At 36.9% G+C, this 22,506-nt stretch overlaps 1 pseudogene; it reads right to left on the bottom strand.

Annotated features, from left to right (window-relative positions):
• Positions 1-6,767: 6,767 nt before the first annotated feature.
• The window catches only part of LOC108481071 (uncharacterized), a 112,575-nt pseudogene continuing 96,836 nt past the window's right edge, over positions 6,768-22,506 (bottom strand).

Below are 22,506 nucleotides of genomic sequence, written 5' to 3'. Positions count from 1 at the left end.
TGTGACTCTAATGTCTAATGTATATATGGACTAAGTACCTTGAGCTTCTCTTTTGATGTTCGAATGAATTGTATTAAATTGCTTGATGTGATTAAAATGTGTATGATCATTGTGTATTTGAGCTAAAAGGTGGCCATATGACCTATCAAACTCCTTGTCATATTCGGCCATAAGCTAGCAAAATGAGACTTTAATAAGTTAAATTTGTTTGAATTAGCTCAAGAGCTTAGGGGACCACAGTTGGATAAGGGAAAGGAAAAAGTGATCGAATAGTCGTTGAAGCCGCTCGACAACATCCGAGGTAAGTTTTCGAGTAATGGAACTTGGATTATGATTTGATTAGATCATGTTTTAAGCAAATCAAAATCATGCTCTTTGTGTGTGGCTATTGAGCCGAAATTGCAAGTGTGATAAGTGTCTTGTGTTTGAGTTTTGCTAATGAAAATGAAATACGAATGTGTCATGATTTATTGATAATTGTGCTTGGTTATTCGAATGATGTCCGGCTAAGTCCCAAGGCTTTGTGCTAAGTGACTATATCCGGATTAAGATCCGAAGGCATTTGTGCGAAGTTACTAAATCCGGGTTAAGTCCTCAAGGCATTTGTGCGAAGTTACTAAATCCGGGTTAAGTCTCAAGGCATTTGTGCGAAGTTACTATAACCGGCTATGTCCCAAGGCATTTGAACGAGTAGCTATATCCGGTTAAACTCAAGGTACGTGATTCGGGAATGAATGAACTTGCTGTAAAAATTTCAGTTAATACGCTTGTGAAATCCCAACCATGAGGTATGTTTCATATGTGCTTTGAATTAGTTGAGCCCTTACAAATAAGTATTCGCTCAGTTGATAAATGAGCTACCGGCCTTTGGCTAAGTTGATCTTTGTGTATGAATATAAGGGTTGGTAATATGAAGTAAGTATGATATTGAGAATTTGTGCATATGAAATTATCTATTTAGCTACATGAATGCTATACTTTGGTTGTGTTTAAATTCATGGCTCAAATTTACTAAGCATTAAATGCTTACTCCGTTTTCTTTACTTTTCTGTTTTATAGATTTTGGTTCTTCAGCTATCGGACTCGGGATTTTGAAGTCAAAGTCGCCCACACTATCAAAGCTCCTTCTTGGTATACTATTTTGGTTGAACTTTGAAATGGCATGTATAGGACTACCCTTTTGTTGTAGGTCATGTACCTTTCGGTTTTGTGTAAATTTGGATAGCCATGCGAAAATGGCTTAAGTATACTTTGGGCATGGTATTATAATCATTGTATGTTGTTCATTAAGAGGTATGGAAATGTTTGGAAACGATTAGCCATTGGGATGGTTAATCATGATCATATTTTGTGCTATTTATGTTTAAGGGCTAGTTGAATCATGGAAACTATGAAATAGGTAAAGCCTACCTTAAAGACAGATGCTGACAGCTGCAGTGACGTGGATGTGAAAAATCACTAAAAATAGTAATAATGGAATTAAATAGTGAATAAATTATGTAAACGAACCTTGATGAATTTATTTTCATAGGAGAGTAACGAAACGATCATATAAACAGTATGTTAAGAGATATTTAAGTTTTCGTGAGACAGGGCCAGAACGGTTTCTGGAGTCCCTGTTCCGACTTTGGAAATTCATTATAAATTGACCAGAGATAATTAGAAGGCATGCCATATATTTACAGATTCCTTTTTGAGTCTAGTTTCCGTAGAAACAAACGGCATCAGTATTGAAGCCCTGTACAGGGAGATATCCAAATCGTAATGCAGGAAGGTCAGTGTAGTCGCACCCTGTAACAGGGGAGACTTTAACTAATAAACTGTACTAATTGGCCTGACCAAAAATTCTAGAAAAAAATTTGTAGATGCATATATGAGTCTAGTTTCAGGGAAAAATCATGAAACTGATTTTCGAGTTGTGGAACTCAAGATATGATTTTTAAGGTGACAGTGACACAGTTAGCCTGCTGTCTGGAAATTTTTAAAATGAACTGTGCAAGTAAGTGGATTAAGCCCGTTAACCCCTCGTGTCCGACTCCGGCGACGGTCTCGGGTACGGGGTGTTACATAACCCGCACGAATGCTATGCACATATATATATCATAACCCATTAGCATTACTAGAAAACAAGTTCAACATGCTTATCAACCCTTACTCTTACGGCTCAATAGCTACATACACGTAATACGATTTCATTTCGTTATTCCACATGAATTCTTTAACCATTCAGCTCCAAGTCATATAAAATAAAAATCATTTGTTTCACTATGTAATTTATATAGAACCATAAGATCACAACTTATCTACTATGCTTTTATATGATATCTATAAAATCATAAACTAAGTTCCGTTACTCAAAGACTTACCTCGGTATATTGGAACGGTTGTGGATTGATTACTCTATTGCTTTCTCTTTTCCTCGATCCAACTTTGATCCCCCTTGCCCTTGAGCTTAATGAATACAAGTAGAAGTATTCAATATTTTTACCAATAATGTTTACTTGTTAATCACATTCGGCAATCACATGTCAAACTCATTTTATTATAATTTATCATTTCCACAATTTATTTTAAACTTACAAATTTCATAAATAATACAATTTTATACACCATGGCTACTTTTGCCGAATGTTCATATAATTTAAATAACAATTCATCATTCAACTTTCAAACCAAAACGCCATTATATGACCACATATACATACATCCATATACTTAAGCTCAATAATTATAATATAACATCAAGTACTCATTTTACTCATGTGGCCGATTATACTTGGTCATACATACACATAATCAAAATAAATTCCAAAATTTTCACATCATTTATGTACTAAGTCAATACACTTGCCAAGTTCACATACATTCTTCAACAATTCCTTCTTTAAACAAACACATATTCGGCTAAAACAATGAAAATTTTAGCAGCTTTTAATTTAACACCTAATCAATTATAACACATTTAAGCATTCTTTTCATATTATCAACTCCAACCACATACATTACTCAAGTATAACATTTTCATATTCGGCAATAGTATCAAACATAATAGCCGATTCTTCTCACTTTGTATCTATGCATCTATTTGATCATTAGTTGAGTTCAAACACCCATACACACACAGCTTATAAGCAAATTTCATCCTTACATAGCCTATAGTTCTCTCGGCCACTCATTCCCCAACCTAACAAAACTTCAATTCGAAATCATTAGCCGAATATCAATTGACTTAAGCTACCTTTAAACTTTTACTTATCACCTCATACCAACTATCAAAATGAACTAATTATAATTATATAAGTACTACCAAAACCGAAACCTATGCATAATATTATTTCTTATGCCCAAACCAAAGACCACATTCGGCAACTTTCATCCACCATTTTACCAAGCACAACCGATTACCCATTCTCTTCTCAAATCTAAATTCGGCACCTCCAAACAAAATAAGTTAAAAATTTCAACTTTTATGCTAACATAACCAGCAACTTAACACATCCACATAACTAACATGCTAATAGCATCAAGGCATCAACTAAAATTTTAAGCTTCTTAGCGAATCCTAACTCTCCAACAACCCCAAATCCAACCATGAGATAGATAGAATTTAGACTAATCATCCAAAGGATGTATAAACTTCCAAAAGTAACATTGAACATACCTTAATCTAGAGAACCACCTTGGCCGAATTTTTCTTCTTCCTCTTCCTCTAGTTACGGCAATGGAGGAGCAACATAAGCTAACTTTGGTTTCTCCTCCCATTAACCACTATTATTTTATTATCCATATTCTTTATTTTATTTTTTTAACACAAAATATTAACACAAAATATTTATAATATGTTTTAATCCATAACATGGCCGGCCACTATCTAAAATTTGGCTAATTTGACATGCAAGTACAAGCATTTTCTAACATGCATTAATAGGCCACTTTAACATTTGCCTAGCACATTTCTAAATTTTCTCACACAAGTCCTATTTAATAAATTTCACATATTATATACAAAATTTAAGCATGAAATTTTCACACATGCATATTCATATATAATAAGCATCAAATATGACTGTTAATTATTATTATTATTTTTTTTTGACTCGGTTTCGTGGTCCCGAAACCACTTTTCGACTAGGGTCAATTTAGGGCTGTCACACCATAACTTATACCCTTTTACACCAGCTTTATAACCAAGAAAAATGCATTTAATAGATCTCGGTTCCAATTTTCCATTATCAACATGAGCATACGCAGGACACCCAAAAATCTTTAAATCAGAATAATTAGTAGGATTACCAGACCATACCTTTTGTGGAGTCTTTTTCTCAATGGCAATGGATGGAGATCGATTGATCAAAAAACATACAGTAGAGGCCGCTTCTGCCTAAAATGCCTTTGGTAAGTTGGCATTTGACAACATACATCGAACCTTCTCCATGATCGTTCTGTTCATTCATTTTGCAACGCCGTTTTGCTGTGAAGTATGACGAACTGTCAAGTGTCTCATGATCCCTTCTGACTTGCACAATCTATTAAACTCATCAGAACAAAACTCTAAGCCATTGTCTGTGCGGAGGTATTTTATCTGTTTTCCTTCATTTTTCAATCATAATTTTCAAGACTTAAATGCGAAAAACACATCGCTTTCGCTTCTGTGAAAAACGCCCAAACTTTTTCGGAAAATCATCAATAAAGGTTAGCATATAATTAGCTCCACCTCTCAAGGCACTGGATGGCCCCACAGATCGTAATGAATATACTCCAACGTTCCTTCGTGTTATGGATTCCTCTAGTGAATCGAACTCTCTTTTGCTTCCCAAAAACAAGTGCTCACAGAAATTCGGTTTGCAAATTCCTTGCCCATTAAGAAATCCTCTTTGCTTAATTCGCCATGCCATTCTCACTCATATGCCCTAGGCGATATGCCAAAGTTTAGTAATATCATCATTTGACAAGGAAGAGGAAGCGACAACCATGATCACCAAGAATAAGAGAACCCAGTAAAACATATAACTTGGCAATCTTTCTCCGCTCTTTCATCACAACAAGGACCCTTTGAAATCTTTAAAACCCCACTTTCATTTGTGTATCTGCCCTTTTGAATCAAGAGTACTCAACGAAATTAAATTTCTTTTCAATTCTAGAACATGCCGCACGTTACTAAGTGTTCTGACAACTCCATCAAACATCTTAACTTTAATTGTTTCAACACCTGCGATTTTACATGAAGCATTATTTCCCATCAAAACAACACCTTCAGATACCGTTTCATAAGTTGTAAACCAATCCCGATTGGGACTCATGTGGAAGGTGCAGCTGAATCAAGTATCCACTCCTCGCCACTTTAGAATCATTGTGAAGCGACTAGAAGTTCACCATCGCTGTAGTCTTCTACAACATCAACTTCACCGAAATTTTCTGGTTGTTTTCCCTTTTGATTCGCAGCCTCCCTTTTAATCTTATTTTGTAGCTTATAGCACTCAGATTTAATGTGCCCTTTCTTCTTGCAGAAGTTGCAAGTTTTACCTTTGTTTGAAGACTTCGATCTACCCTTAGATTTACCACGAGGATTCCGTTCCTGTGTCCTACCACGATCATCATCAGCATTCCGATCTTGTCTCCCACGAACAATGAGACCCTCTCCCTGAGAGTCGGGTTTAACCACATGATGCTTCATCTTATCATACGAGGTTAAAGAATCATAAACCTCATCAACTGTGAGAGACTCGCGGCTATATAAAATCGTGTCTCTAAAGGTTGAATAAGACGGGGGCAACGAACAAAGTAGAATCAACCCTAGATCTTCCTTATCATACTGAACCTCCATGGCCTTCAAGTTTGAGAGAATTTCTTTAAACCCTGTTAAGTATTTGTGTACAGACGCACCTTCCTCCAAACGATGAGCATAAAGGCGCTGCTTCATATGCAACTTGCTTGTTAGAGTTTTCGACATACATATTTGTTCTAGCCTCTTTCATAATGCAAGGCGCTTTTCTCTTTCATCACATCCCGCAAAATTTCGTTGGACAAATGCAGATGTAATTATGTTAATGCTTTTCGATCCTTACGCTTCTTCTCTTCATCTGTTAATGTCGAAGGCATCTTATCTATCCCTAGTATGGCATCCTCTAGATCCATCTGTGCAAGAACTGCTTGCATCTTAATTTGCCACAACGCAAATCTGGTGTTGCGATCCAACAGCGGAATTTCATACTTCAAAGACGCCATTACCGTGATCGAGATGAATAACCCGGAAGCTCGGATACCAATTTGTGAAAAATAAAATAAAATAAAATAAAGAACACACAAATTTTACGTGGAAACCCTTTCGGGAAAAAACCACGGGCAGAGGAGAAGAAAATTCACTATGTCGAAAAATTTGACTCAAATACAAGAGGAATAGATTATGTCTATTTATAGGCTTGCAAAGCCATATTCTAATAGGATTGAAACACCTTATCCTAATCAATATAAAATAGATGGAGTTTAATAAGGTTTAAAACCTTATTCTAAAATAAAATAAAAGAAGTCTAGTTCTATATGGATTTTACTTTTATTTTATTTTCCATCGTATTTTATTTAAATAAGAATTTTGGTCACTTAATTCTAACAATTATTAGTTTGGAAATGGTTAAAGATATAATTGTTTTTAATTTTAAGATATGATACTTTTTATATTTTACACTTTCTCTTTTACCAAAGATTTTTATATTCAAAATAAAATTAATGGTAAAAATATAACATTTACATTTATCTCTTTCAAAAACAAATTACATTAAAAATTCAACAATGTTAAGCCAAGTTTTGGTGTAATAAATTAAAGAAGAGAAATAATTAAGTCCAGATTTTCTTGAAGTATAGTCGAAAATAGCCTGTAAAACGCCTCTGGATTCTTGCTCTTGGGGCAACTTTAGAAGGCGAGCAACTTATGGAGAATCCGGCATGGTGTTTACCTACAGAATCTGCCTCTACTTCCGATTTCGGCTCTTGCTTCGGGAGTTTTGGTTTGGATAATGCCCATTGCATTTCCCATATGGCCAAGGGGCGCATGTACAATAGAGATCTGTATTGATCATCTATGTTCCAAGCTTCAGGAGTTTGAAATGAGTAACTGTACACAGAATTGGTAAGAAAAAGAAGATTATTCAACCAGCCATTAAAAGGAGGAAAACCATCTTACCCAAGCCCTTCTTCAGACCAGGCTGCTTCAAAGATTCCGCTTGCAGTATGAAATGCCATATCCACCAAACCTTCATAGATCATTGATGCAGCCACCGCATACCATATTTCTCTTGATTGCATTGATGACATATCAACTGTTCCATCAGGCAGCATCCCATTTACAGCCCCCCGCTTTCCACATTTCACTTTCAACACATTATAATTGTAAACCTTGTCCAGTGTTCTTCTTGCTTTATCTTCATCAACTACTGGCAATAGACCACATGCCCTTGCATACCTACAAATATCTTCTAATTTATTCCCGCATTATCAAAATAATATGAAAATGATTTAGCTGGGTGGAAAATGCCCATGCAACAAAATGCACAAACATATGTCTCAGGCCTACATGGTTCCATTCCAATTAACCAAAAGCATCTCAAAGTAAATGCTGAAAGTAGAAGTTGTATCCATCATGACACACCATTGTCCAGCCAATTGATCAGCCTGTATAGATGAACTTGTGCGACTGCCACTGTCATCATAATTGAAGTAAGAACCATTCCACAATTTCTGATACACATCTTTTGCCTTGAGAAACTTGTACCAAAAATAATCTTCAGAATCCTTGTCTCCTACTTTGCATGCTAGGGCAGATGCAGCCTGTAAGGCTGCCACCCATAGCCCACCATTATAGGCACTTATACCAAATACAGACCATGTATCATATGTCTGATCAGGAAAGCCTTCATTCTCAATCATCCCATCAACATCCTTGTCGAATTGATCCATGTAAGCCATTGCAACATAAACCGAGGGCCAAACAGCTTGTGCAAACTTCTTGTCACCAGTGGCAACAACATCCCTGTAAACTTGGAGAACGAATTTTGGATACAAGTCTTTCCATCGGTTGGTGTTGTAAAGGCAATATGCATTTACTTCAAACCATGGGTCATCAATTCCAATATCATGTGGAACAGCACCAAGAACCTTCCTTGAAACCAATTGTCCATCATGTATAAGTTTCATTTTATTAGAATCATGCATCAGTACAGCGGCTGCAAAGTCCCTCTGGATGCTAAGCTGAAGTTTTGGAAAAAACCTGATTAGAGCAAAAGATGCATAAAAATGAACGTCATAGGTGTTCCACATGTGATACTCAGTTCCTTCAAGATAAAGGAATTGACCAATGTTATCTTCTCCTTCTTGCAGCAAATTTGTTCCAAAAGCAGAATTCGACGGATTTGGAGTGTGCATTGTTTGCTCAAGTATAGAAGTCACCCTTCCCAGAATGTCAGTGGTAGTATCATTTTGACAGGTAGTATCAATAATGCTTTTCAAACCTAACTCTGATCTGTCAAGGGAACAATTACTTCCTTCAATACTTACGGAACTACGGACTGGAGGTGATCCATCTGTACAACTAACAAAAAGGGATTGAATTAGTACAAGTCCTTCGTAAATTAAATTCCAACAATTGAGTGCAATATCTAGGCACCTGTCCATACTGTTCCCCCAGAATTAAGATAATAGACCTCATTGAATAATGTGACAGGGTACCTGTTGAGGGGATTCAGAAATACTAGACCATGTTAGCATAAGCAATTGCAATAGTAAATCTGAGCTAACCATTCAGGAAGCCTCTTGTCATCAAGTAGAGGCCTTTGCCATGCTTCTATCAGTGACTCCCAGTTGCTATTCTCTACGTTTCAGGGAAGAAAATGAAATGCCAAAATAAGTACAAGAAGTAATTAGTTTGAGAGAGACTGGTAAACTAAAAATTTGCTAACAGTCTTATTTTTCTATATTCTAAAACTTTAGAGAAAAATAATTACTCTTATAAAATTAAAAACCATGACTAACATAGTGAGAACAGAGAATTAGTACCAAGAATAGCATCACGTGCAATATTTGCTGCAGCATCCCCATCAGTTCCATAGAATATTGTATAACGCCTATATATACATACACCTATTCAGTATGCAGCTAATTGTTCATCTTCGTTGCACAAATATTTGATCACACCTGTGATAAGTCTTTCCACCTATAAAGTTTGCTACAGGGCAGTCCCATGCAAAAGAAAAAGTAACAGTACGTACAGCATCAGATGGAATTATCATAGCAGCTGCAATGGCTGCCCCAATTGAGGACCCTGACTTTGAAGATACTGGCTCTTCAGTGGACTCTAAATGCTTGAAGGAACCATGCTATAAAGAAAGTTTGAGAACTCTCAACTTAAGTGAAATTATACCTAGGAAACTCGGAGCAATTGGGAAAAATGCAAGCAGCAAAAGGCAACCAAAGAGAGCCAAAACAGTCTTGCTGGCCTAGTAATTTTAGAACTATGCTCAAGTATCTCTTAGGCTTTGCTTGGTAGAGTAGAAAGAAAATTGGAAAGATAGAAAATTAAAGGGACAAAAAAAAATGTGAAATATATTTTTTCTAGAAAAATAAAAAGATGAAAATATTTTTTTTAATAGGTGTGTTTGGTAGAAAAGATGAAAAAATAAAATGTAATTTTCTTTTCATCTATTGCTTAGTAGAGTTGAAAAATAAGAGAAAAGAAAATAAAACCTTCAAAAATGCGTAATTTCAAATATACACTTCTCTTATTTTCTCCCCTCTTATCATTCCAATTTGAAAGGATTAATTTTTATGCATTAGAATAGAAAATGATCATCTTTCTTATTTTTTTTTCAAGCATATTTAAAATTGATTTTCTTTCTACTTTTCCACTCAACCAACTTACACCCTTAGACGCAGGCATCGCATCCACAAATTTTTAAGAGCATAATTATTATAGGGTAGCAACAATGTCAAGAAAAGCTACACATGATTGTATCATTACTAAGCAATGAGCTTGTGGACTATATTGTTTACAATCAGGAATTTAACTTGTGTTTGTGGTTGTGTTTTTGGTCAAGTCACGTTCATCGCGACCGTGAGTATAACAGATGCTATTGTGATTGTGATTTTTTTTAATTTGCACAAAGTTCAATAAAATATAATAATTAATATTTTAAGCATATTTGAAACCTTATTTACAATGCAAAAGCAGGGGAATATGTATGCTTCTAATATTGCATAAGTGTAGACGTAATACAAACTTATGGCACATTTGATTGGCATGAATAACCAAATGATTCCTATATGATTCGAAGATAAGAAATTATTCATTAGTTTACGGAATTTCATTCATCTCCCAGTCCACCTTCTTCCGTAATAGTCATTCCCTACAAAGCCTCATCGGATAAGGAAAAAAACATAACCTCCCATTCTTGCCCTTTACCACTCTCCCTCAGTAAACACGTCAAGCCACCATACCCCAACCCTGTCTCCTCATTCTCGTTCGGTTATTCTTATCCCACGACAAGCATCGATAGAGAACTTGACATTGTAAAAAGCTTCCCCAAAATTGAGCGAGTAAGGTTATTATTCCCTTCAATCTCACTTTCATTATGAGAATTTCATCTCTTTGCTTCTCTGCTTGTATTTCGCTAGAAGGGAGCTATGAAAAAAATGAGTTTTTGAAAAAAAAAATTTGGTCGATTGGTTGGTCTGATTGTTTTAGGGTAATTTAAGGTTAGAAATATAAGCTTTTTTTTTTCGAATTGTTGGGCATTTCTGTTTATTGTAAAGGGATTTCAAGTTGCTTGTCTCAATAGTAATGGATTTCAATTTCAGGTTGGAATTTGTTGTTTCTGGTAAATGGGTAATTGGGGTTTCAAATTTTGAGTTTTAAATTAGTTACAGAGTTTTTGAGCAAGAAAAGTAAAAATAAAACAGAGGCAGAGGAGATGAGGAAATCGTTCGAGGATTCTCTCAAGGCTTTAAAGCTGATATTCATTTTACCAATACCCTATAATTTCTTCTTTCTTTTTTCTTCTTTAATTTTCTATAGATGAGCATGGTCAGTATTGATTCATGATGATTCTTGTGACAGCCCTAAAGTGACCCTAGTCGGAAAGCGGTTTCGGGACCGCTAAACCGAGTCACCAAATTATTTGAATATGATAATTATTGTCTAAAATATGTGAATATGAATGTGTGAAAGTTTTAAGCTTCGATTTAGTTAATTGCATGTGAATTTAGTTAATAGGACTTATGTGTGACACTTTTGAAATGTGATAGGTTAATCTATAAGGATCTATTAGTGCATGTAATCAAAAGAGTGGACTTGCATGTCAATTTCCCCACTTAATTGGTAGTGGCTAGCCATGACAATGAGGGTGGACAAAATGTGATGGGTAAAACATGTCATAAACATGTTATGTTAGTGTTTTATGGGAGGAATGATAAAATAAGGAGCATGGGTAATAAAATAATAGTGGTTAGTAGGAGGAGAAAGAGAAAAAGAAAAAAAAAATGAGCTAGGCTACTCCTCCATTGCCGTGACTTGAGGAAGGAAGAAGAAGAGGATTTTATTGCTTCATGTTCGGTTGGTTGGTGTTTAGGAGGAGGTATGTTTGATGTTGTTCCATGAGATTCATGCATGTTTTTAGTTGTTAGCTTGAGTTCTACCTAGCCCATGGTTTAAATCTTTGCTATGTGATGGAGATGATATTCGGCCATGGGTGTTGTCTTCTTGGTTGGTGTTTGATGTTGTGGTAATGAGGCATGAAGATGAGTTAAGTTTCGGCTAAGGTGGAATTGTGTTGATGTCATTTGCATGCTAAATGTGAAGCTTTGTAATGATACATGTGATGGTAGATTGATGACTCTTGGATTTTCTTTTTATCATTTTTGAGTTAGACATTAAGTTCTTTGTTTAACCCATTACCAAAATTGAAATGGTATGGTGTCTTGATGCATTCGGCCATGGTAGGAAGTAGAAGAGAAATATGGTTGTTGTTCATGTTATTTGGATGAAAAATGGTAGTAAGGTGAAGTGCAAATGTTAGTATTTGATTACTAGTGTATATATGTGTATTAGCCGAGTTTTGAACTTGAAACAAATGGTATGTAGTCAATACAAGTAACCATATTTGTAGGAAGTATTAAGCATATAATTGGCCTCAACATAGACATGCATATTCGCCACATGAGATAGATTGGTGTTGCATGTATTCGGTTATAGGCGAGCATAATGATGAATCTATCTTGACTTAGATAATCGACTCAAGGAGAATTTGTTAAAGTGCTTAGTTAATTGATATTAGGTTAATGATGTGTGTATTCGGTCATAAAGGTGCACATGAGGAAATGTTAGATTAATTGTATTAAATTGCTCAATGTGATTAAAAATGCGTATGACCATTTTGTATTTGAGCTAAAGGTGGCCATATGACCTATCAAACTCCTTGTCATATTCGCCATAAGCTAGCATAATGAGACTTTAATAAGTTAAATTTGTTTGAATTAGCTCAAGAGCTTAGAGGACCAAAGTTGGATAAGGGAAAAGAAAAGTGATCGAATAGTCTGCCAAATCGCTCGACAACATCCGAGGTAAGTTTTGAGTAATGGATCTTAGATTATGATTCGATTAGATCATGTTTTAAGTAAAGCAAAATCATGCTCTTTGTATGTAATTATTGAGCCGAAAATGATAATGCTTGATAAGTGACTTGTGTTTGAATTCTAGTTATGAAAATGAAATATAGATGTGTCATAATTTATTGATATGTGCATGGATATTTGGATGATAACCGGCTAAGTCCGAAGGCATTTGTGCTAGTGACTAATTAGGGCTAAGCTCAAGGCATTTGTGCGAGTTACTATATCCGGGCTAAGTCCCGAAGGCATTTGTGCGAGTTACTATATCCGGCTAAGTCCCAAGGCATTTGTATGAAGTTACTATAACCGGCTAAGTCCCAAGGCATTTGTGCGAAGTTACTATAACCGGGCTAAGTCCGAAGGCATTTGAGCAAGTAGCTATATCCGCTAAATTCAAGGTACTTGGTTTGGGAATGAGCGATCTTGCTGTAATAATTTCAATTAATACGCCGTAAAATCCCAACGATGAGGTACGTTTAGTATATGCATTAGAGTAGTTGATTCCTTTTAAATATTATTCGCTCACCAATTAATGAGCTTAGGCCTTTGGTTAAGTTGATCCCTTATGTGTGAATATAAGGGTTGGAAATGTGAAGTAGGACTGATTTTTGAGAATATGTGTATATGAAATTATCCGTTTAGTTATATGAATGCTATACTTGATTGTGCCTAATTTCATTGCTCAAAACTTACTAAGCATTAAATGCTTACTCCGTTCTTTGAATCTCTGTTTTATAGATTTTGGTTCGTCAGCTATCGGACTCGGGATTGTCGAAGTCGAAGTCGTCTACACTATCAAAGCCCTTTTGGTACACTTTTGGTTGAACTCTGAAAATGGCATGTATAGGACTACCCTTTTTGTTGTCGGTCATGTACCCTTTGGTTTTGTATAAATTTGGATAGCCATGCGAAAATGGCTTATATATATATGCTTGAGCATAGCATTATAATCGTTTTGTATGTTGTTCATTAAGAGGTATGGAAATGTTTGGTAACGATTAGCCATTGGAATGGTTAATCATGATCATTTTGGTGCTTTGTATGACAAATTCTAGTTGATTCATGGAAAACCATGAAATAGGTAAAGTTTACCTTAAAAATAGATCGACAAAGAAGAAGTGGTGTGGATTTGAACAATCACTAAAAATAGTAGGAATGGAATTAAATAGTGAATAAATTATGTAGGAATAGAATTAAATAGTGAATAAATTATGTAATCGAACCTTGATGAATCTATTTTCATATGAAAGTAACGAAACGATCATATGAGCCGTATTTTATGAGATGCTTAAGTTTTTGTGAAACAGGGACAGAGCGATTTCTGGATCCCTTGTTCCGACTTTGGAAATTAACTATAAATTAACCAGAGATAATTAGAAGTTATGCCCTATAGGTACAGATTGCTTTTCGAGTCTAGTTTCTTTAGAAACAAACGGCATAAGTATTGAAGCCCTGTACAAGGAGATATCTAACTCGTAATGTATGAAGGTCAGAGTAGTCAAACCCTGAAACAGTGGAGACTTTAACTAATAAACTGTACTAATTGGATCGACCAAAAATTCTAGAAAAACATTTGTAGATGGATATATGAGTCTAATTTCAGGTAAAATTTACGAAACTGGTTTTCGAGTTTTGGAACTCAAGATATGATTTTTAAGGTGACAGTGACGCAGTTAGCCAGCTTGTCTGGAAATTTTTTTGAAATGGACTGTGAAAATAAATGAATTAAGTCTGATAGCACCTCGTGTTTGACTTCGAAAACGGTCTCGGGTACGGGGTGTTACAATTTTATTGGTATCAGAGCTACGGTTTAGTCGATTCTAGGACTACCGTAATACGTTTGGGTCTAGCTATACATGCCATTATGTGATTATTTGATAGTGTGGTGATTTCTGACAATTGAAAATGTGTTTATTTATAGTAATGGATCCCGATCCCAACCGAGCGGTAGCTGATGATCTTGAGAGTGTAGCGCCTGCTCCCGCACAAGGGACAACGCCGGCGGACTCTTAACCTATTGCTAGTAATCCGAATGAAGAAGCTAGACAAGCTTTTTATAGTGTGATGAATGATTGGTTCAACCAATACATTCGAACTAATACGGCTGTTCCACAACCTCCATTCCCGACTAATACCACCTCAAGACCTACAATACCTCCCAAGAATCGACCAAATAAGGTCAAATAAGCCCCCAGTTGACAGAATCCGAAAACACGGGGCTACTGAATTTAAAGCTACGGACAGCGATGATGCCGAGCAAGCTGAATTTTGGTTGGACAACACTATTCGGGTACTCGATGAGCTATCTTGCACACCCGATGAGTGCCTAAAGTGTACTATCTCCTTGCTACGTGATTCTGCCTGCTATTGGTGGAATACGTTGACTTCTGTTGTGCCCAGAGAGCAAGTAACTTGGGAGTTTTTCCAAACCGAGTTTCGGAAAAAGTATATCAGTCAGAGATTCATGGATCAAAAACGGAAGGAATTTCTTGAACTTAAACAAGGTTCCATGTCGGTTACCAATTATGAACAAAAGTTTGTAAGGCTTAGCCGGTACGCTCGAGAATTTATTTCTTCAGAAGCCGTGATGTGTAAACGTTTCGAGGATGGACTGAATGATGATATAAAGCTGTATGTTGGCATTTTAGAAATCCGAGAATTTGTGGTACTTGTCGAGCGAGCTTGCAAAGCCGAGGAGCTCAGTATGGAGAAAAGAAAAGCTGATATGGGAGCAAAGGAGTTTCGTAAGAGGTCTTCGGGGAGGCCCTTTCAATAGTCATCGAAGAAATTTAGAGATGATTTAGGCCGATCTAGAGACACTTCGGGTTTTTCTAGACGAGATCGTGATCGACCCCCTGTGAGTGCACGAGTCACTTGATCGCCGATGTTGGAAATGATCGTCGAGACGAACGAGTGTCGAGATTGTGGTAAATGGCATTCGGGGAGTTGTAGATTCCATAACCGCTCCTGTTACAAGGGCAGATCAGCTGACCACTTTATTAAAGATTGCCCGAGATTGTCTGAATAGAACGTAAATCAGAGTGGGAAACCTGGTGCTACTACTGCTCGGGGTAGACCATCTAGAAATACGGGCAATGCTAGTGGCGGTCAGAGAGGATCTAGAGATGCTACAACCAGATCTGAGGCTCGTGCTCCTGCTAGAGCTTACGCTATACGGGCACGCGAGGATGCTTCCTCGCCAGATGTTATTACCGGTACTTTTACTCTCTTTGATACTAATGTGATTGCTTTGATTGACCCTGGTTCTACTCATTCTTATATATGTGAAACCTTAGCATCCAGTAAGACTCTACCTGTTGAGTCTACTGAGTTTGTAATTTGGGTGTCAAATCCTTTGGGTCGTTACGTGCTTGTCGATAAAGTGTGCAAGAAATGTCCCCTAGTAATCCGAGGTTCTGTTTTCCTACCGATTTGATGCTTTTACCGCTTGACGAATTTGATGTTATCCTCGGTATGGATTGGTTGATCAGTACATGATGCAATTGTAAATTGCAAAAGAAAAACCATCGATTTAAGGTGTGTAAATAACGAGATAATCCGAGTTGAGTCTACTGACTTGAATAGGTTGCCAGCTGTAATATCATCGATGTTGGCTTAGAAATATGTAAGAAAGGGGTGTTAAACATACCTTGCGTATGTACTTGATGACAAAGAGTTAGAAAAGAAGCCTGAATCTGTGCTAGTGGTTTGTGAATACCCGGATGTTTTTCCCGAAGAATTACCGGGTTTACCACCTGTTCGGGAGGTAGAGTTTGGTATTGAGCTTGTACTGGACTACACCTATTTCGATAGCTCCGTGATCGTATGGCACCAACCGAGTTAAAAGAGTTGAAAGCTCAGTTGCAAGAGTTGACGGATAGGGGTTTCGCTCGACCAAGTTTCTCACCTTGGGGTGTACCAGTATTGTTTGTGAAAAAGAAGGACGGAACCATGAGGTTGTGCATCGACTATCGTCAGCTGAATAAAGTGACAATAAAGAATAAATATCCGTTACCGCGTATTGATGATTTGTTTGACCAACTAAAGGGAGCCTCGGTGTTTTCAAAGATAGATTTGAGATCGGGTTATTATCAGTTGCGAATTCGAGATTCGGATATACCCAAAACTGCTTTTAGAACGAGATACGGTCACTACGAATTCTTAGTGATGCCGTTTGGGCTCACTAATGCCCCCGCGGTATTTATGGATTTGATGAATCGGATCTTCAGACCGTATTTGGATCGGTTTGTAGTTGTGTTTATCGATGATATTTTGGTCTATTCGAGAAATGAAACCAATCATCTTTGAACACCAGGATTAGTGTTGCAAATTTTACGGATAAGCGTTATATGCTAAGTTCGTAAGTGTGAGTTCGTTAAGAGAGGTTAGCTTCTTGGGTCATGTGGTATCTGCGATCGAGTATTCGAGTTGATCCGAATGAATTTCGCCATACTTAACTAGAAGCCTCCGAGAAATATTACTCAAGTTCGGAGCTTTTTGGGACTTGCCAGTTATTACAGACGCTTTGTAAAGGGTTTCTCGATGATAGCCACACCAATGACGAAACTACTTGTAAAGATGTTAAGTTTGAATGGACGTAAAAGTGTCAGAAAAGTTTCGATCAACTGAAAACTTGTTTGACTGAAGCTCCAGTACTAGTGCAGCCCGAATCAGGCAAAAAGTTTGTGATTTATAGTGATCCATCCCTACTTGGGTTGGGCAGCGTATTGATGCAAGAGGGTCGAGTTGTAGCTTATGCGTCGAGACAACTGAAGCCACATGAGAAAAATTATCCGACCCATGATCTTGAACTAGCTGCCATCGTGTTCGCTTTGAAAATATGGCGACATTACTTATTTGGTGAGAAGTGCCATGTATATTCGGATCACAAAAGTCTCAAATATTTGATGACTCAAAGAGACTTGAATCTGCGACAAAGACGTTGGCTCGAGTTGTTGAAAGATTATGAGCTTGTCATTGACTATCACCCGGGAAAGGCTAATGTGGTTGCGGATGCCTTAAGTCGTAAATCACTGTTTGCTTTACGAGTGATGAATGTACACTTGTCTGTTCTATCCAACAATGTGTTAGTGGCAGAATTAAAGGCCAAACCATTGTTGATTCATCAAATTTGTGAAGCTCAGAAAGTCGATGATGAACTGGTTGCAAAACGGGCTGAATCTGTTTCGAATATGGAATCAGAGTTTCAAATTGATGATGACGATTGTTTGAGGTTCAGAAGTCGTTTGTGTGTTCCAAGAAATTTAGAACTTATTTCGATGATTCTGAACGAAGCTCATTGTAGCCGAATGTCAATTCACCCGGGGAGTACGAAAATTACAACGATCTGAGACGTCAGTTTTAGTGGCATGGTATGAAACGAGACATTTCCGATTTTGTTTCGAAGTGCTTAGTATGTCAGCAAGTGAAGGCGGAACATCAAGTGCCTACGGGTTTACTTCAGCCGATCATGATACCTGAATGGAAATGGGATCGAGTCACGATGGATTTTGTATCTGGGTTGCCAGTGTCGGCAAGTAAGAAAGATGCGATTTGGGTTGTTGTTGATAGACTGACTAAGTCGGCTCACTTTATCCCCGTACGCACGGATTTTTCATTGGATAAACTAGCTGAATTGTATGTTTCTTAGATTGTGAGATTACACGGGGTACCTATTTCTATTGTGTCGGATAGAGATCCGAGATTCACCTCACGATTTTGGAAGAAATTGCAAGAAGCTTTGGGTACCAAGTTGCATTTGAGCACCGCTTTTCACCCCTAAACCGATGGTCAATCCGAGCGGATAATTCAGATACTTGAGGATATGTTGAGATGTTGCATCCTCGAGTTTAGTGGTTCATGGGAGCGGTATTTACCTTTGATTGAATTCGGTTACAACAATAGTTTTCAATCAAGTATTAAGATGGCGCCTTACGAGGCTTTGTACGGTCGTAAATGCCGTACACCATTGTTTTGGACCGAGCTCGGTGAAAGTAAAATTTTCAGAGTTGATTTGATTAAAGATGCTGAACAGAAAGTAAAAGTAATCCGTAAAAGTCTGAAGGCAGCCACAGATCGTCAGAAGTCATACGCGGATTTGAAACGAAAAGACATTAAGTATCAGGTGGGAGACAAAGTATTTCTTAAAGTTTCACCTTGGAAAAAGATACTCAGATTTGGCCGTAAGGGCAAATTGAGTCCGAGATTCATTGGGCCATATGAAATCTCCGAACGAGTTGGTCCAGTTGCATATAGGTTGCTTTTACCCCCTGAACTTGAAAGGATCCACAACGTTTTTCATGTTTCGATGCTTCGACGTTACAGATCTGATCCTTCGCACATAATAAGTCCCTTCGAGGTTGAAATTCAAGCCGGTATGAGTTATGAAGAAGAACCAATTCGTGTCCTAGCTCGTGAAGTGAAAGAGTTGCAAAACAAAAAGGTTCCTTTAGTAAAAGTGTTACTGCTCAAACACGGGATGGAAGAAGCTACTTGGGAACCTGAGAACTCTATGAAAGAACGATACCCAAACCTATTTACCGGTAAGATTTTCGGGGACGAAAATTTCTTAAGTGGGGGAGAGTTGTGACAGCCCTAAAGTGACCCTAGTCGGAAAGCGGTTTTGGGACCGCTAAACCGAGTCACCAAATTATTTGAATATGATAATTATTGTCTAAAATATGTGAATATGAATGTGTGAAAGTTTTAAGCTTCGATTTAGTTAATTGCATGTGAATTTAGTTAATAGGACTTATGTGTGACACTTTTGAAATGTGATAGGTTAATCTATAAGGATCTATTAGTGCATGTAATCAAAAGGGTGGACTTGCATGTCAATTTCCCCACTTAATTGGTAGTGGCCGGCCATGACAATGAGGGTGGACAAAATGTGATGGGTAAAACATGTCATAAACATGTTATGTTAGTGTTTTATGGGAGGAATGATAAAATAAGGAGGATGGGTAATAAAATAATAGTGGTTAGTAGGAGGATAAAGAGAAAAAGAAAAAAAAAATGAGCTAGGCTACTCCTCCATTGCCGTGACTTGAGGAAGGAAGAAGAAGAGGATTTTCTTGCTTCATGTTCAGTTGGTTGGTGTTTAGGAGGAGGTATGTTTGATGTTGTTCCATGAGATGCATGCATGTTTTTAGTTGTTAGCTTGAGTTCTACCTAGCCCATGGTTTAAATCTTTGCTATGTGATGGAGATGATATTCGGCCATGGGTGTTGTCTTCTTGGTTGGTGTTTGATGTTGTGGTGATGAGGCATGAAGATGAGTTAAGTTTCGGCTAAGGTGGAATTGTGTTGATGTCATTTGCATGCTAAATGTGAAGCTTTGTAATGATACATGTGATGGTGGATTGATGACTCTTGGATTTTCTTTTTAGCATTTTTGAGTTAGACATTAAGTTCTTTGTTTAACCCATGACCAAAATTGAAATGGTATGGTGTCTTGATGCATTCGGCCATGGTAGGAAGTAGAAGAGAAATATGGTTGTTGTTCATGTTATTTGGATGAAAAATGGTAGTAAGGTGAAGTGCAAATGTTAGTATTTGATTACTAGTGTATATATGTGTATTAACCGAGTTTTGAACTTGAAACAAATGGTATGTAGTCAATACAAGTAACCATATTTGTAGGAAGTATTAAGCATATAATTGGCCTCAACATAGACATGCATATTCGGCCACATGAGATAGATTGGTGTTGCATGTATTCGGTTATGCATAATGATGAATCTATCTTGACTTAGATAATCGACTCAAGGAGAATTTGTTAAAGTGCTTAGTTAATTGATATTAGGTTAATGATGTGTGTATTCGGTCATAAAGGTGCACATGAGGAAATGTTAGATTAATTGTATTAAATTGCTCAATGTGATTAAAAATGCGTATGGCTTTTTTGTATTTGAGCTAAAGGTGGCCATATGACCTATCAAACTCCTTGTCATATTCGGCCATAAGCTAGCATAATGAGACTTTAATAAGTTAAATTTGTTTGAATTAGCTCAAGAGCTTGGAGGACCAAAGTTGGATAAGGGAAAGGAAAAAGTGATCGAATAGCTGCCGAAATCGTTCGACAACATCCGAGGTAAGTTTTGAGTAATGGATCTTAGATTATGATTCGATTAGATCATGTTTTAAGTAAAGCAAAATCATGCTCTTTGTATGTAATTATTGAGCCGAAAATGATAATGCTTGATAAGTGACTTGTGTTTGAATTCTAGTTATGAAAATGAAATATAGATGTGTCATGATTTATTGATATGTGCATGGATATTCGGATGATAACCGGGCTAAGTCCCGAAGGCATTTGTGCTAGTGACTAATTAGGGCTAAGCTCAAGGCATTTTTATGAGTTACTATATCCGGGCTAAGTCTCAAGGCATTTGTACGAAGTTACTATATCCGGCTAAGTCCGAAGGCATTTGTGCGAGTTACTATAACGGGCTAAGTCCGAAGGCATTTGAGCAAGTAGCTATATCCGCTAAATTCGAAGGTACTTGGTTTGGGAATGAACGATCTTGCTGTAATAATTTCAATTAATACGCTCGTAAAATCCCAACGATGAGGTACGTTTCAGATATGCATTGGAGTAGTTGATTCCTTTTAAATATTATTCGCTCACCAATTAATGAGCTTAGGCCTTTGGTTAAGTTGATCCCTTATGTGTGAATATAAGGGTTGGAAATGTGAAGTAGGACTGATTTTTGAGAATATGTGTATATGAAATTATCCGTTTAGTTATATGAATGCTATACTTCAGTTGTGCCTAATTTCATTGCTCAAAACTTACTAAGCATTAAATGCTTACTCCGTTCTTTGAATCTCTGTTTTATAGATTTTGGTTCGTCACCATCGACTCGGGATTGTCAAAGTCAAGTCGGCCACACTATCAAAGCCCTTTTGGTACACTTTTGGTTGAACTCTGAAAATGGCATGTATAGGACTACCCTTTTTGTTGTCGGTCATGTACCCTTTGGTTTTGTATAAATTTGGATAGCCATGCGAAAATGGCTTATATATATATACTTGAGCATAGCATTATAATCGTTTTGTATGTTGTTCATTAAGAGGTATGGAAATTTTTGGTAACGATTAGCCATTGGAATGGTTAATCATGATCATTTTGGTACTTTGTATGACAAATTCTAGTTGATTCATGGAAAACCATGAAATAGGTAAAGTTTACCTTAAAAATAGATGCTGACAGCAGCAGTAGTGTGGATTTGAAAAATCACTAAAAATAGTAGGAATGGAATTAAATAATGAATAAATTATTTAATCTAACCTTGATGAATCTATTTTCATATGAAAGTAACTAAACGATCATATGAGCCGTATTTTATGAGATGCTTAAGTTTTCGTGAAATAGGGCCAGAGTGATTTCTGGATCCCCTGTTCCGACTTTGGAAATTCACTATAAATTAACCAGAGATAATTAGAAGTCATGCCCTATATGTACAGATTCCTTTTCGAGTCTAGTTTCTTTAGAAACAAACGGTATAAGTATTGAAGCCCTGTACAAGGAGATATCTTAGTCGTAATGCATGAAGGTCAGAGTAGCCGAGCCCTGAAACAGGGGAGACTTTAACTAATAAACTATACTAATTGGCTCAATCAAAAATTCTAGAAAAAAATTTGTAGATGGATATATGAGTTTAATTTCAGGTAAAATTTACGAAACTGGTTTTCGAGTTTTGGAACTCAAGATATGATTTTTAAGGTGACAGTGACGCAGTTAGCCAGCTTGTCTGGAAATTTTTTTGAAATGGACTGTGAAAAGAAATGAATTAAGTCTGATAGCACCTCGTGTTCGACTCCGGCAACTGTCTCGGGTACGGGGTGTTACAAT

This window comes from Gossypium arboreum, chromosome 1, assembly GCF_025698485.1.
Source record: "Gossypium arboreum isolate Shixiya-1 chromosome 1, ASM2569848v2, whole genome shotgun sequence".
Taxonomy (NCBI): domain Eukaryota; kingdom Viridiplantae; phylum Streptophyta; class Magnoliopsida; order Malvales; family Malvaceae; genus Gossypium; species Gossypium arboreum.
This window is presented reverse-complemented; position numbering and strand designations above follow the sequence as displayed.